Source organism: Octodon degus, unplaced genomic scaffold, assembly GCF_000260255.1.
Source record: "Octodon degus isolate 3935 unplaced genomic scaffold, OctDeg1.0 scaffold00023, whole genome shotgun sequence".
NCBI lineage: Eukaryota > Metazoa > Chordata > Mammalia > Rodentia > Octodontidae > Octodon > Octodon degus.
Genome location: NW_004524599.1, coordinates 19,596,981 through 19,611,699, shown reverse-complemented (window position 1 = coordinate 19,611,699; position 14,719 = coordinate 19,596,981). Strand labels below are relative to the sequence as shown.

The 14,719-nt window shown below is 48.8% G+C and overlaps 2 non-coding genes and 1 pseudogene across 2 annotated transcripts; 2 read left to right on the top strand and 1 right to left on the bottom strand.

The window, feature by feature from the left end:
• Positions 1-7,288: 7,288 nt before the first annotated feature.
• Positions 7,289-7,361, top strand: Trnak-uuu. Its single transcript has one exon. It is a non-coding gene; the product is annotated as a tRNA-Lys (tRNA).
• A 1,690-nt stretch (positions 7,362-9,051) lies between these two features.
• LOC101569954 overlaps positions 9,052-14,719 on the bottom strand; it is a 7,053-nt pseudogene continuing 1,385 nt past the window's right edge.
• Trnam-cau lies at positions 9,290-9,361 on the top strand. The gene has a single exon. It is a non-coding gene; the product is annotated as a tRNA-Met (tRNA).

Here is a 14,719-nt window from a genome sequence, read left to right as displayed (position 1 = left end):
AAAGACTAATAGCATTAATTTTAAAAATAAATACAAAATCCCTGAGTACATGCTTGTGGTATATGAATCATCATTGTGGAGTTGGTACGTGTACCTAACATATTTTAGAATCTTTTTACCCCCTCCCCAAATCCCTTGGTTACCTAACCATTTGCAAATTAAGATCAGATACACAAGCTTAAACAGAGCATAGCTTCTCTTGTATAGGAAACCAACGTATGACTAACTCAAAGAGCAAAGAAGACTTTAGGAAACAAGGAGCGGGAGCTTTTCCTTGTAAACAAGACCGTAATGATATACTCAATACCATTAACTATTTTATAAAGATAAGTCAACAATAGCAGACCAAAAAATACGTTAGGCATCCCAAAGAAAAACCCTGGTGTTGAAAAAACCAGCAAAGAAATGGTGGTACGTGGCATAAGGTTAGTTATTAGACACCACCAAAAGCTGTTCTGTAAAAGAATACTGAGAATATCGTGGCACCGTGCCTGTCTGGCAAGCGCAAGGTCCTGACTTGGATTCCCGATACCAAAAAAAAAAAAAAAAAAGGATACGGGAAAAACGCAAGATGAATGCACACAGTAAACCTGCTGCTTCTGAACCGTAACCTCGGCGGGCGCGGCGGGGCCGCTCCGAGCGCCAGCCAGCCCCGCCGCACCGCAAGCTCGCGACGGCCCGAGCTGTGCCGCGAGGCCCCGTCTCACGACCGAGGGCACAGGGGAAGGCCTTGGTCTAGCAGCGCTTTTCTTCAGATACACATCCTGCACCTCCGAACGCAGCCAAACACGAGTAGGCCCACAAAATGCACGCTAAGAGAACAAAGCTGGCTGAGAAAGAGTGAAGCTTTTACCCTGTGGCATCACGTTGTTGGAAAAAGAAAAACCTGGAAGCGACCCCTACACGTCTCCCCGCCCCGTCTGCAGAGCCCCGAGTCCCGCTGGGGCCACCGCGCTCAGCTCCGCGGGGAGGAGTCTATGACGTCATAGAGAAGCGTCCGCTGCCTCGGCTCCGTGCTGCCCGGAAGAGCGGGCTGCACACGCTATGCGGCTGCGCAGTTGCCTTGGAGTCCCAAGCGTCGGCCGCGGAGGCTTCTGGGGCCTTGTAATCGCGGGCCTGGGCCGCGGGGCCTTGTGGGACTTGTAGTCGTAGGCGAAAGGAAACCGTCCAACTAGTCTGGGGGGCGGAGGGTCGCTCCTGGGAGGCCCAGAGCTGTCCTTCCGAGGCCACCTCAGCTTTGGGAGGACGTGCCCGTCCCGGGTATTATAGAGCGTAGGGGTGGAGTCTGAATGAGGATTATGAACCCCACCACCTTGGAAGAATCAGGAGAGTCTCATGAGGATGACAGGCCAGAAGTGGGGAGCTTCCGATTGCGATTGCGTTTCTACAACTGTCACCAGTCAACAGCGGGCGCGTGCGTCCAGTCCGGATGGAAGCCTGGATTTGAGTCTGGCGACCCTCACCTCTGAGTGCCACCGCTCTGGGCTCTGGGCGACTCTGGCCCATGTCGTCTTTGTCCTCCTGCGAGACTCAAAGCCCCTGTTGACTGCGGCCCGATCCCACTCGCCTGATCCCTCTCACCCGCAGCCCCTGCCCCAGCTGTCCTTGATGTGCCTTAAGGCCACTGTTGTCGCGGGGTGACCACCCCGAATGTCACCTTTACCTGAGATAAACGGCATAGAAGGGCTCAGCGCCCCCACGCCCCAAGTCTGTGCTGCAGACCGCGGCAGAGCGCAGCCAGGGGAGGAGAGGAGTGTGCGGACAGTGTGCGCGTGCGCTTTTGCACCCCGTGAGGCTCTTTTCCCCGTGAACCACTTTTTCTGTTACTCATATCCGTCTGTGGGGCTCTGAAACAAAAACAAATCGCTTGGACAGAGGATCTTCTGAAATGAAAAGAGGCCAGCCTTTCTTTTCACCCTGATGACCTTGAAGGAGCTGGATCTACCCTGCCCCAGCACTGCTGCTGCCTGGGGGCCAGCAAAAGAAACCATGACTGTGGCAGAGAGTAGGGAGGAGGCCCCAGGCCCCAGCTGAATGGACTGGGACCAACGCTAGGCAGGCTTGCTGCGAAGGCACCGCGCACTGTCGCAGCCGCAGTGACCTCTGGCCGAATTTGCTGTGGGAAGCTTTGGCAGGACCGCTGACCCTGCCCTGGACACCCTCTGACGTTACAAAGGAGGCGATGGCCAGCTACAAATAAGCAGGAAACTCAGACCTACCCCTGATTTGGGAGGGATATCACCAGAGGTCCCCAGGTGACTTAACTTCAAATATTTACCCCATCATTTTTACCACTTTCTGCAACAGTTCTGGAAGTCCACTTTTCTGGGTGTCTTTACAAGACGCGATCCAGAACGTAGTGAATGCTGCTGCTGAGCGCCCCCTACTCAACAGAAGGCAGCTGTGGAAACTGCGGCGTCCTCACCCACCTCCTCTGCTGTGCTGACATCAGGGGACGTCCTGCTCTTCCCAAAGTAAAAATGGCGGTGAAAGGGAAACGTTTTGAATGGATTCAAGAAATGGAGGCAGCCACAATATAGTGAGACACACTCATGAAAGAGAACTTTCTAGAACTGCTTTGGAGAGTGGTACGGATGATGGGATAAGTGTATCTGAAGCAAGGGAAGGTATTCTGAGGGGTAGTGTGGTACTGCATCCTAGTGTAATCAATTAAAAAAAAAATTAGACACTTAAAATCATACCACGTGTGTGTTGTATGACTGAATAAATTTGTTTCAGTTTCATCATGTTTTTTTTAAAAAAATCATGTTTAAAATATGGATAATGTTGTCAGGGGTGTCTTTCTTGGAGTTTTTAACCACTCTGATGTCCCTACTAACATTTTTTAGCTTGCATCTAAGAAGCTTTGTTCAGCCTCTTGGAAAATAATTCTGTACATGTGTTAGAATCAATTGAGGCACTAGAAATTCCAGCAGTGCTCAATTAAGAAACTACTTGAACTTCCTATGGGCAGCAGAGAAATTTAAGTTCTAAGTTGATCTTTGCATGTTTAAAAACATCTCAGGAGAGAGTTGCGCTTTATATGTCTATGGTTTTATGAATGGAACATGCCTGGAAAGAATATTGACAAATTGCTTCAACCTGCATGTGGTATCGTGGATCAAATTCAGGTCCTTGCACTTGCCAGGCAGGCACTTAGACAGCTCAGCTATCTCCCCTGCCCCCCTCCTGTCTCATTTTATACCATGTGGAACCTCAATCCCAATCTTTTCTGTCTTTAGAGCAGCAGCCACAGAAGCAGACTGTACTGAGGGGCAAATGTTGAATTCTCATGTCCATAATTTAGAATGCAATTTAGAAACTCCGTAATTGGCACTAACATCTGTATTATGAAGTCAAGAATAATACCTTTAATAACAAAAATAAGATATTTCCCTCACATTTATTATAGGTAAAGATGATGATCATATAAAGTGCATGTCCTCATCTGTCTTATTCACTAGGCCGGGCACCATGGCATGCCTGGCACTTCCCCAAAGTCAAAATGACCATGAAAGGTGAATGTTTCAAATCAATTCATGACATCAGGGCAGCCATGACAATGTAACTAAAGACATTCAAGAAGGAGGACCTTCAAAACTGCTTCAGAAAGCATCAGGAACAAGGGAATGACTGTATTTGAAGTGAGGCAAGGTATTTTGAGGGGGTGTCCCACGAGTAGGGCATCGACCTAGCACCCTAGTTGTCAGTGTTTCCTCTGCAAAGTGGTCTTCTAGATGCTGATGGTTAGGATTTACATGAAGGTGAAAGGGAGTGTCTGCAGCTTATTTTGGTGTGGCAGTGACTAAGGCCTGGACACAACCATTCATTTATTCAGTTTCTTGAATACCTAGTATATGTAATATCCTATTTTTGTTATTGCCTCATCCCCTGCCGTACTTTTAGACTTCGGAGGGAGGACACCAGGAGCGAAGAAAGATGGGAAATCCATACACGAAAGTGTTCCATACTTTGTCTTTCTTTGACATCTGTGTGTCATATTGGCAGCGGGAGACCTGAGCCCTCTGGTGGCTTTCAGCAAGCCTGAGGCCAGAATGCAAGGTGGCTGTCACTCTTAGGCTGTCTCCATGGGCAAGCCTTTCTGAGAAATCTGGCTCTGTAGTATAATAGGCCATTACTTGTACTCCTGTCTTTTCTTACAAGCCTTGTGTGATTGCTAAAAATTAAAATATGGCGACACATTTGCAGTGAAGAATACTCTATACAACACAAGATTATCCTACTGGCGTCTTCAGGTCAAATCAGTGAATGTGTGCAGTACTGCGCCGCACACTGGAGGAAGCTGCCCTCGAAGGGGCCGAGGCTCGCTTCTGCCTGCACTTCCTGCAGTGCAGTGTGGATGTATGCTTCTTCTTGATCTCGGAGGGGGCACTTGGAATGGGGAAGGAAGGTCTGGTGAGCAGGCCAAGAGTTTCAGGGGAAACCCCAGCACATATTTCAAACATGTGCTACCTGGCAAGCACAAGGTCCTGAGTTCGATTCCCTCTATCAAACAAGAGGCCAAGAGGCACTATCCACAAGAGTTGGCACATACCTACGTGCAGATCCCCTTCAGGGGGTTCCTTCAGCCATGGAAAGTTGCCTTTGCTTTTCTTTCTTCCCCTGTCGTAGTTATTTGGGTCACTTACTGCCCTATCAGATGTGTGTCCCAGAAAATCATTTTCTCAGATAAAGTGGTCACAAAATGTAGAGCCAGCAAACCACATCTGCTTCTTTCCGTAACTGATTTCCAGCCTAAGAGCACCGGCCACCAGCAGTTACCCGAACCATCTCGAAGGCTTACAACACTGTGTGGTGGGTTTGACAACTGGTGTTTAACTTGGAGCGCCCAGCCGAACTGAATCAGTGGGGTGCTGCGAGTGGAGGGCCTGCCTGAGGAGTGCTGCCCGCAGCAGAGAACAAACGGGAGAGGAGGAGGTGGTGCTGCTGACTGTCTAGAAGTGGGCTGCGCCGGTTTTCCCGACGTAAGCTTGGCTGTTACCATCATCAGAGGAAACTGGACCCTCACTGCCCTGCGGCACTTCTGCAGGGAGCTCTGATGCTTGCTTTGGGCATCACTTCCTGGCCCCAGTGCAGACCCCTCAGCCTGCTGGTACAGACCCTTCATCCCGCTGGCAGACTTTCTAGCTTCCACCACTGACGTCTGGGCCCTCCTGGTGCAGACCCTTGAAACAGGCTTGCATGAGGCAAGGCATCGTCCTGGGCTCTAGGCCTCCAGCTGGACCTACGCAGGACATTGCCATGGCATCTAGGTGCTCAGCTGGATTCTTTGGGTCTCTAGTGTGTGGACAGATCGCCTGCACTTCTTTGTTCTTGACTCTTTGGGAGAATATTATACTATAACCCTATAGATAGTGTCCCGTATTAAATCCTTTCCCTTGTAAACTCTGACTACAGCACAATTCCATGCTGTCCTAGCATGGAACTCCCAACCAGGGAACGACTGTACTCACTACCATGTTCAGTGAGGAACTAGGGAGTGGAGAAGGAGGCTGCCTCAGGTTCTGGGCCCGCTCTGGCGGGTGCAGTGTGCCTGGGGGTCCTGGGGCAGCTCCCAGGTCACTCTAGAACTGAGGACCAGGCAGCAGAGAAATGGGTGCAGGTCAGGGCACAGTAGACCCAGAACCTCCACTGAGTCACCCGCAAGCCCCCTTGTCAGGGCCAGAACTTAGCCCGTGGCTGGCTGTACCGCCCTCATCGCTCACCTTGCCCTGGTCGCATACCATACCACCAGTCCCTCCCTGAGTCAGGGATCCTGACGCTAGGTGTGGGGACCCTGGGGCCTGCCGTGACTTTGCTGAGGGGACCTCGCTGGGTTCTCTTCTCACAGCCTAAGTGGGGCCTAATGCCCTGAGCAACGGAGCTGTTGAGGAGTCAGTGTGTGGGGCCCGCAGAGGCTGGAAACGGGTGTGTGTGTGGGGGAGGGGGAGTCAGGTAAAAGATACTTGTTAAGAAAGCAGTTGTACCTAAGTCTGGAGTGAGCAAGAGTTGGGAGAGGCATAGCTTTTTTTTTTTTTTTTTTTAGAGCAAAACATATTTATCAGGGAAAAGAAAGCTACTGTTCAAGAAGAGAAGGACAGAAGGGGGACCCGGGCTCTGCCCCAACAGTAGCTTTTTTTTAAAACACAAAGTCTCGCAATGCACTGCAGGCTGGTCTTGAACTCACTATGTAGCTCAGGCTGGCCTCAAACTCCCAGCAATCCTCCTGCCTCAGCCTCCCCAATTCTGCAATTATAGGAATGTGCCACCATGCCCAGCAGAACACTATTTATTTAGTTTTTTTGTGAGGCAGGGTCTCACTATGATCGTAGTCCAGGCCGGCCTTACTTGCTGCCATCTTCCTGCCCCTGCCTCCTGAGTGCTGGGATTCCAGGAGTGAGCCACCACACTGGGCTGGACACTTGCTTTCAAAGTGCAGCGCGGTCAACATCAAGGGGCCACTATGTACCAGCTGATGATTTCTATCTGAGGTACGCAAAAGCCCTCAGCTGACTGCCAACATCGTAGGAGCCTGTGGGGCTTCCTGAAGCAGCGGGCAGCCAAGGCTGAGGGTCCTCGGAGGCTGGGATCCAGCCCCTGTGTGATCGCCACCTTACGTATGCCTGGGAATCCATGTCAGCTGGCGACATAGCTGGGTACTGACTTTCTTTGGTTTTTAGATTGCTGATGCAAGTTATATCTATGTTTTAGAAGAATTTCAGTTAATGATAAAAAATGTTATGCTTTCCTGAACAAATATATGGTGCTACTACATTTATCAAAATTCTTTTAGGGCAGTGAGGTCATTGTAGAAGTGGGGCCACACACAGTACCTTGACAGTGACCTCCTGTTCAACATCTTGCTCTTTCACCAAGGAAAAACAAGTTGAGGGTTTTTATCAAAGTTGGCAGGTACTTATGATTGCCCTCCACTGGTTCCTTCCCATTTGTCTTGTATGTTTGCTGTTTTAAAATTTTCTTTGTGTGTCATTGTCATTTGGTTATTTCTTGGTGCCAGTGGTACAGGACAGTGGTGAAGGTGGAACTGCACATTCCGTGAATGTTAGGAGCTATCAGTTTTCTTTATTTTCCCTTTCCTCAGACTATACACAATTAAGGATTATTTCTTGATGGTGTTATTCTCAGGCTTGAAGAAAGCAAGGATGGGCCAATTGGGTTTTAAATGTCTACTCAGTTATCTTTTCAGTGAACAACCAGTTTACAATACCCTTGGACTGCAATAGTAACTTATCCCAATTCTAGACTGGAAATGAGCTCAACCTGCAGGGCCTGGATAGCTCAATTGGTAGAGCATCAGACTTTTAATCTGAGGGTTCAGGGTTCAAGTCCCTGTTCAGGCGGCAGCTTCACTTTTTCTCACAAATTCACTGAATTTCTTTTTCCTTAAGGAAATGTAAGTTTACAGTGTAACAGCACTTAATTCCTAGAGTGAGGAATTCCAGGCCACCAGCTACCTTCAGTCTCAGACAGTTGCTGAGATTTGCTTAGAGTCATCCTTTCCAAGCATAAGATTCTAGAGGTTTTTAAATAATAATTTCACAAAGAACACATAGCACAAAGTTTATAGGCCATGAGGAAAAGGGCACCGCCTCTGGGATGGAGTGTTTTAAAAACCGAATTTGAAGCAACTATGAGAGAAACATTCAGCCTGTCAAAATGCAGGTCTGCCCCCCTCACGGCCAGGCTACTCAGCAGACGCGTCACCTTTCCCACAGCCCATGGGCACCGCTGAGCTCTAATGATAAGCACAGAGTTTTGGAAGCTGCTTGAAAAACGCTGCAGTATGATAAAATATTCAACCTACCCAGGAAGGGCTGATAACGTAGTCGACAGTATAGTGGATTACAAATTTTTAAAAAATGTGTCCTCCGCTGGCTAGAGAAGGGTTGTACTCATTCCATTTACAGCTGACACAATAATATACCAGGAAAATTTAAAGCATCTTTAAAAGTATGGAATGTACTCAGCAAGAGAAAGGATCATCTTAGCTTAAAATTTAAAAAAAAAAAAAAAAGTTAGGCGAGGATGTAGCTCCGCGGCCCATCAATTACCCAGCACATGCAGGACCCTGGCTTCCACCCAGGCACTAAAACAAAAAGCAAAATTCAGGGTGTAGGGGGGCCGCGGGAGGGCTGGGCTGGCCTCACAGCGCGCTCCTGAGCCCTGGCCGGCTGGCCTCACCACACAGACCTGTCTGCGCCTCGCACGCAGCTCTTCGCCCGGGAGAGCTGCGCCACTGCTGACGCCACTGTACGGGGACTGCATCTCCCACAGTGGCTTGTGCTCAGAGGGCAGAGCGCCAAACCGTCCCGGGCGACTGCGTTCTGCTGTGGGCCGAGGATCGGACTCAGAGCCTGCGGCAGGCAGGCAGCTCTACCTGCGAGCGTCAGCCCCGCCCAGGTCTGATAGTTCAATAAACGAGACAGAATAGTAACGTGAAGTATATTCCGTGGAGCAAAATGGACATGCACTTCTCTGCACACAAATAAAAAAAAAATGTAGACACTTGTATATTTTATTTATTTATTTATTTTTAAATTTATTTATTTATTTATTTATTTATTTATTTATGTGTGTGTGTGTGTGTGTGTGGCCAGCTCAGCCACTTGTATATTTTATGGAGCTGTGATTTCATGTCTTTCTGACTGCGTTACAGTAAAAAAAAGAAAATAGAGAAAAGATATTTTTGAGCGACATAATTGGAAGACGGCAGCCCCTTGAGGTGAGGGAGACCTGGCGGAGTCCCAGGCCAAGCGGGACTCAGAATCTGAAACCGGGTCCTGGCCTCCCCGGGCTCCCTCCGCCTTAAGGGTGGCCACAGGTTCGGGACCCGAGCGCGCCCGGTGGAGCGCCGGCCGGCCCGCCCGGCTCGGTCCCCTACCCGGTCCCTCCTCCCGCCACCCCTGCCGCCCCTGCTCCGGGCCCTCCGTTCCAGGCCCGTTCCCGATTCTGCCCTTATCCCCCGCGCCACGGCTCCCCACGTCCCATCCCCCGTCCCTTGTCCCCTGTCCCCGTCCCCCTACCGCACCCCTACCCGGCTCTGCCCGGGGGCGCTCTTGCGGGTGTGCGGGGCCCCTGGGTGCGGGGCCCTGTGTCCTCAACTCCAGAGTCTGGGTTTTCTCGTTTGGTCCAACTACCCCAGGTGGAACCCGAGCCGCCGGCGGCGAGCCCGTCAGGCGCCCGCTCTTCTCCGGAGGCCTCGCCTGCGGCGGGCGCGTGCGCGGCGGTGCTCGCTGAAGGCCCAGCCAGCTCGGCCAGTGTTGCTGTAAGCAGAGTGGCGCAGCGGAAGCGTGCTGGGCCCATAACCCAGAGGTCGATGGATCGAAACCATCCTCTGCTAAGCTTTTTGTAGGCTGTGTAACAATGAACCGGGTCTGTATTCGGTTACCTTCGGCCCTCCGGAGGATCTGGATGTTCTTTCCCGTCTCCCCGTGAAGTCCCTTCTCCCCACGCTGCAGGGGACCCTGCCTGCTTCCTCGGCCGGTCCTTTGGCTCCGCGGGGCTCTCACGGCTTCGGGCACTGAAGCGGTGCCAAACCTCTCGGAGCAACAGAGAAGCCCGCAGAGCGGCGAGGCGCCCGCACAGGCCCAGCCCGCCCGGCTCTGCGTGGACGCCGGCAGCCACGCGGCGCGGGAGGCGCTCCGGGGCGCGCTGGTTTCTCCAAAAACGGCGTGGAAAGATTTCCTTCTCCCCATCCTTTGATAGTGTGTACCAGACTGGGCAGGCTTCCGCTTTATTGTTTTTTCTAAAGTCCCTTGTAAAGCTTTTAAATTAAAAGTTGGTACGTGGAGCGGGGCGGGTGGTTGCGTCTGCCGGTGCATGAAGCCTGGCTGCGACCCAAGCCAGGGACAGAGGTAAGGAGAAAAGAGGCCGCCGAGCCACAAGGTCCGGACGGTCTCTGCCAGCCGCGGGCTGCACGGGGAATGCCCAGCGGCGCTGGCTGTGCCGCTCCTGGACTGCGGGCGGGAGCTCTGCTGCCGGCTGGGGGGACCCAGCGGGGAGGACGCCTCTCGCCAGCCGCGGAGGCGACTTCCCCAGGGTTGGAGCCGCCCCACGCCTGGTGACCACGCCACGTGCTTAGATGAGCCAGCCAGCCCAGGGGAGTTGGGAGAAGGCTGGCGCAGGGAGACTGGGGCCAGATCGCGGCCTGCTCGCGCACACTCATTGTTTTATATTCGTATGTATATCATACCTTATGTTACAAAGAGAAAAATGTTGCCCAAAGGAAAATTCCCGAAGGTTCCAAGTGGCCCAGAAAACTTACTGTCCACTCCCCAGACCACTTTGAAAGAGAGTAGCTACAAAAAAAAAAAAAAAAAAAAAGAAAAGAAAAGAAAATTAAGAGTGCAGGTGTGTTTGGTAGTAAGATTTAATTTTCTACTACTTTCAATTATTTGTTCCTCATATAAAATTAACGACTGACCCATACATGTAAGCTCTAATATTTTATATTAGTGAGGTTGAAATTAGAGGCAAACTTCTTTACCAAGTTCATGACTGGATATAATTTACATGCCTCACTGACAGCCCTGAATCATGGATGGTCCAAGCCAGAAGGTACCTGCTAACAAGCATAAGAAGTCTACCTAGCTCGAAAAAATGTTTTTAGTAGTGTTTAGGAAAATCAGATCTAGGGGAGCTAGCTCAGTGGCATAAGTGCCTGTGTAGCAAGCACAAGGACCTGAGTTTGATCCCTGGTACCAAAAAAAAAAAAGAAAAGAAAAGAAAGAAAAAAAGAAATCAGATGCAGACGCGATCCAGTAAGATGCATTACACATGCCTATGAATTTCTAGGTACCACCATTCAATTTCAGTCTTGTGAAAAGCTTTGTAAAAATCCAGTTTCATAGGAGGCTGAGGCAGAAGGATTGATGCAAGTTCGAGACCAATCTGGTCTCCAAAGTGAGCTCAAGTTCAGCCTGACCTGAATATTGAGACCCTGAATATTCTCAAAAAGACAGTCCCCCCCTAAAAAAATCCAGTTTCAGACCATAAAGATTACTTTCAGAAACAAGTACTGCTAATAACTTTCCTGTCTGCCATCTTGAGTGGCCTGTGTGCCAGCACTGTCCCTGAGCACTGCCTCGCCCCTCGAGCCCTGACTCGGTGCTGCTCACTCGCTGCCCAGTTACACCCACCAGTGATATTTTCAAGCATCTTAGCAGCTGTTCCACTACTGTTTTCTCATTTCTTTGCTACTTGTTTTACCTTCATTTCAACAGCTTTATGAAACAATGTAGTGTGTGTGTGCCCATTTGCTTCACAATAAGCTCCAGCATCAAACTCTAGCTTTGTGGTGCAGTGTTTCACACCATTTCAGTCCAGTAAACAGGCACCTCCATAAGTTCTTCAAGACAGCACATTGAGCTTCCATTTGCATACTCAGTTTGTACTACACCAATATTCACATTTTCTCCAGTGTCCAATAGGACCTCTTGAAGGAAACTGCTAATTAATGTTGCCGCCTTGTCTCCATCTACGAGCTGAAGTGATGCACAGTTCTGTCCCAGTCTCCGTGGCAGGAAGCGCCCCTTTCCTTAGGCTTCATTTCCATTCCTTCTGGAGTTTTCTGATGACTTCACAAAGTCAGCCTCACATAAATGGTTACGCTTCCCCTTGGTTCCACCATTAAACAGCTGAACTGACAGTCCCTGTGAGAAGCAGGGCTCCACTTCCTTTAGCTTCAGAGCCACATGCCAGTCCTGGGGAACCCGTGGCATGTGCGCCTAGGCAGCTGTTTACCGAAAGCCCTAAAAGCTCTGCCATCTCCTCCCTATGCCATCTACACAGCCAGCCTCAAGCGACCCACATCCACCTCCTCAGCAGGAAGCCTGTCCTGTGAGCTCCACAAAAGCCTCAGTGCTTCTGGCAGCAGCTCCTGAGGTTACCTTTCCACACTGGCTGCTGGAGGCTCCACAGTACCTCACACAGTGCAGCCAGGGTGTTTCTGGGTGGTAACCATGGACTGACCTCTGAAGACAGTCACTCCACCAATTAAAGATGGTGGAAGCATCTCACTGCTGGGCAGGGTGCTGTGCCCAGAACTAAAGAGGCATCTTGCTGCAGATCCACAGCTTTCTTCTGACTCATGTCAGCAAGCACTCGCTGAGTACCCGGTTCCTCAGCAGCTGCCACACACGGTGCACCCCTGCTGGGATGGCATCAACATCTCACCCAAAGCATGGGCCAGTTTCACACCACCTCTGCCTCTTGGATTGTATGATACTCTGGCCGACTCCTGTGGTGGATTCTGTCTGTTTTGATCTCAGGACAGCTAGTAGTCCCAAGATATGATTAACATGTCCCACTTTTGTTCGAAATCCAGCAGTCCCGTATTGAAGAATGTGTCCACGGTGTGTGGCAAGAATGTGTCCATGGGGTGATTTGAACGTCTTGCACGTAAATCCCTTCTCTAATGGATGTGAGCATTCAGGAGAACTGTAAATATTTATATATTCCAGGCACAGATTCTTTATCAGATGGGAACTTTGCAGTATGATCTCCAGTACCTTGTCTTATCTTGCTAGTGTCTGTTGAGCACAAAAGTTTTCTGTTTTGATGAAATCCAACTTACCTGTTCTTCCCCTTTTGTTGCTCAGACCTCAGGTGTCATAGCTAAGAATCTGAAATGATGATTTAGCTCTGTCTGCTCTTCTGGCAGCGTGGCAGCTTCACTCTTCGGTTGGCTCTGGGGCTCACAGAGTCAGTTTTTCTTACCTCTGTGATGTGAGGTCAGCACCAAACTTCAGTTCTTCTTGTGAGCCCAGCACCGTTGCTTACAAGATGATCCTTTTCCTTTCAGTGGCCTCAAAACTCTTGGCAAACACAGTTGCCTGAGGTGCTCGGCGGTGTGTGGCACCTGTTACCTCCCTTCCATCTACATATTTATTCTTATACCAGCGTTGTTTTAATTTGTTCCCTAGTAAATTCTGAAACCAGGAAATATGAGTCCTCCCTTTTTTTTTTTTTCCCAATGGTGCCATGCAATTTCACATAAATTTTAGATTCAGCTTTTAACTTCTACAAAGAAGTCAGCCGTGATTCTGATGGGGCCTGCAAAACAATGTGGGGTGCATTGCCAGCACGAAATTAACTGCTCTGTTTTACAAACATAAAATATTCTATTTATTAAGATTTAATTTAATTCCCTTCATCAGTATTTGTGGGTTTTCAGAGTATGAGTTTTACATTTCTTTTACAAAAAAGCTCATAAGTATTTTGACTGATCTTGATATTATTATAAATGGAATTATGTTTTTACTTACATTTGTGAATTGTTTAAGTACAGAAGTGCAGTTGACTTCATTGCTGTTTTTATTTTTGTCTTTTTTAGACAGGGACTTGCTGTGCAGGTCAGGCTGGCCTTGTGATTAACCCAGACTGGTCTTGAACTCATAAAGATCCTCCTGTTTCATCCTCCCAAATACTAGAATTATAGGTGTGCACCACCATACCTGGCTGATTTCTATGTTTTGATCTTGTGTTCGGCAGCCTTGCTGACTAGCTTTGCAGTTGTACCAGTTTTAATGGGTTATTTAGGCCTTTCCATACATAGGAGCGTGTCATCTGCAGACACAGGCAGCAGTTTTGAATCAGACTTTTTTTTTTTTTTTTTCCCAGAACTGGAGATTGAACTCAGGCCATTGCACTTGCCAGGCAAGTGCTTATTCTACTGAGACAGGCAGCAGTTTTACTTGCTCCCTTCCAGTCCAGATGCCTTTTATTTCTCTCTCTTGTGGGATTATCCTGACTGAGCTCCAGGGCAGTGTTGACTGAAGCTCAGGAGTTCATTTCATGCATTGCTTCTGCGTGTGTTCGTGTGTGTGTGTGTGTGTGTGTGTGTGTGTGTGTGTGAGAGAGAGAGAGAGAGAGAGAGAGAGAGAGAGAGAGTACTTCATCAGGGTGGGAAAAATTTCCTTCCATTTGTAGTTAGTGGAGTTTTTATGATGAAAGACTGTTGGATTTTGTTAAATGCTTTTCTTTACTTACTGAAATAATGACTCTTAATTTGTTGACATCCTGTATCACATTAATTGGTTTTCAAATGTTAAAAGATCTTGTGTTTCTGGGATTAAATCTACTTAGTTATATTTAACTCTTTTTATAAATTGTTAGATGCACTTTGATAGTATTTCATGGAGGGTTTGGATCTACATTTACAAGAGACTTTGGTCTAGTTTTCTTTCCTTGTGTTGGCTTAATTTGGCTTTGGTGTAAGAATCCTGGTACCCACCTCATGGAATTGATGTAAATTAACTGATGTAAGTTCTCTGAATGTTTGGTAGAATTGAATAAAGCCACCGAGGCTGTCTTTCCTGATGCAAGTAGCTTTTTTACTACTAGTGCACCTCTACGTGTTGTTCATTGTTGATTTCCTCTTGAATCAGTTTCAGTAGCTGATGTATTTATAGGAATGTGCTCATCTCTGCTAAGTTTAACTTTAGTTCACTTAGGGATTTAAGGTCCCCCCTCAGTCTTCTCATGGTTTGATAGCACATTTCTGTTCAGTGACAAATAGCATTGTGTTGCTCATTAATTTATATTTATTTTACTTATCGTGGATTTTTAAATGTGGTTTGCAAACATTTTAATCCAGTCCGTGGCCTGTGTTGTCTTTCTTGTAGAAGAGAGACCACAGCAGGCTGTTCCGCGGATCTGGTCCCTGTGCCCGCCTCCGGGGCTAAGGAAGAGACCAGGC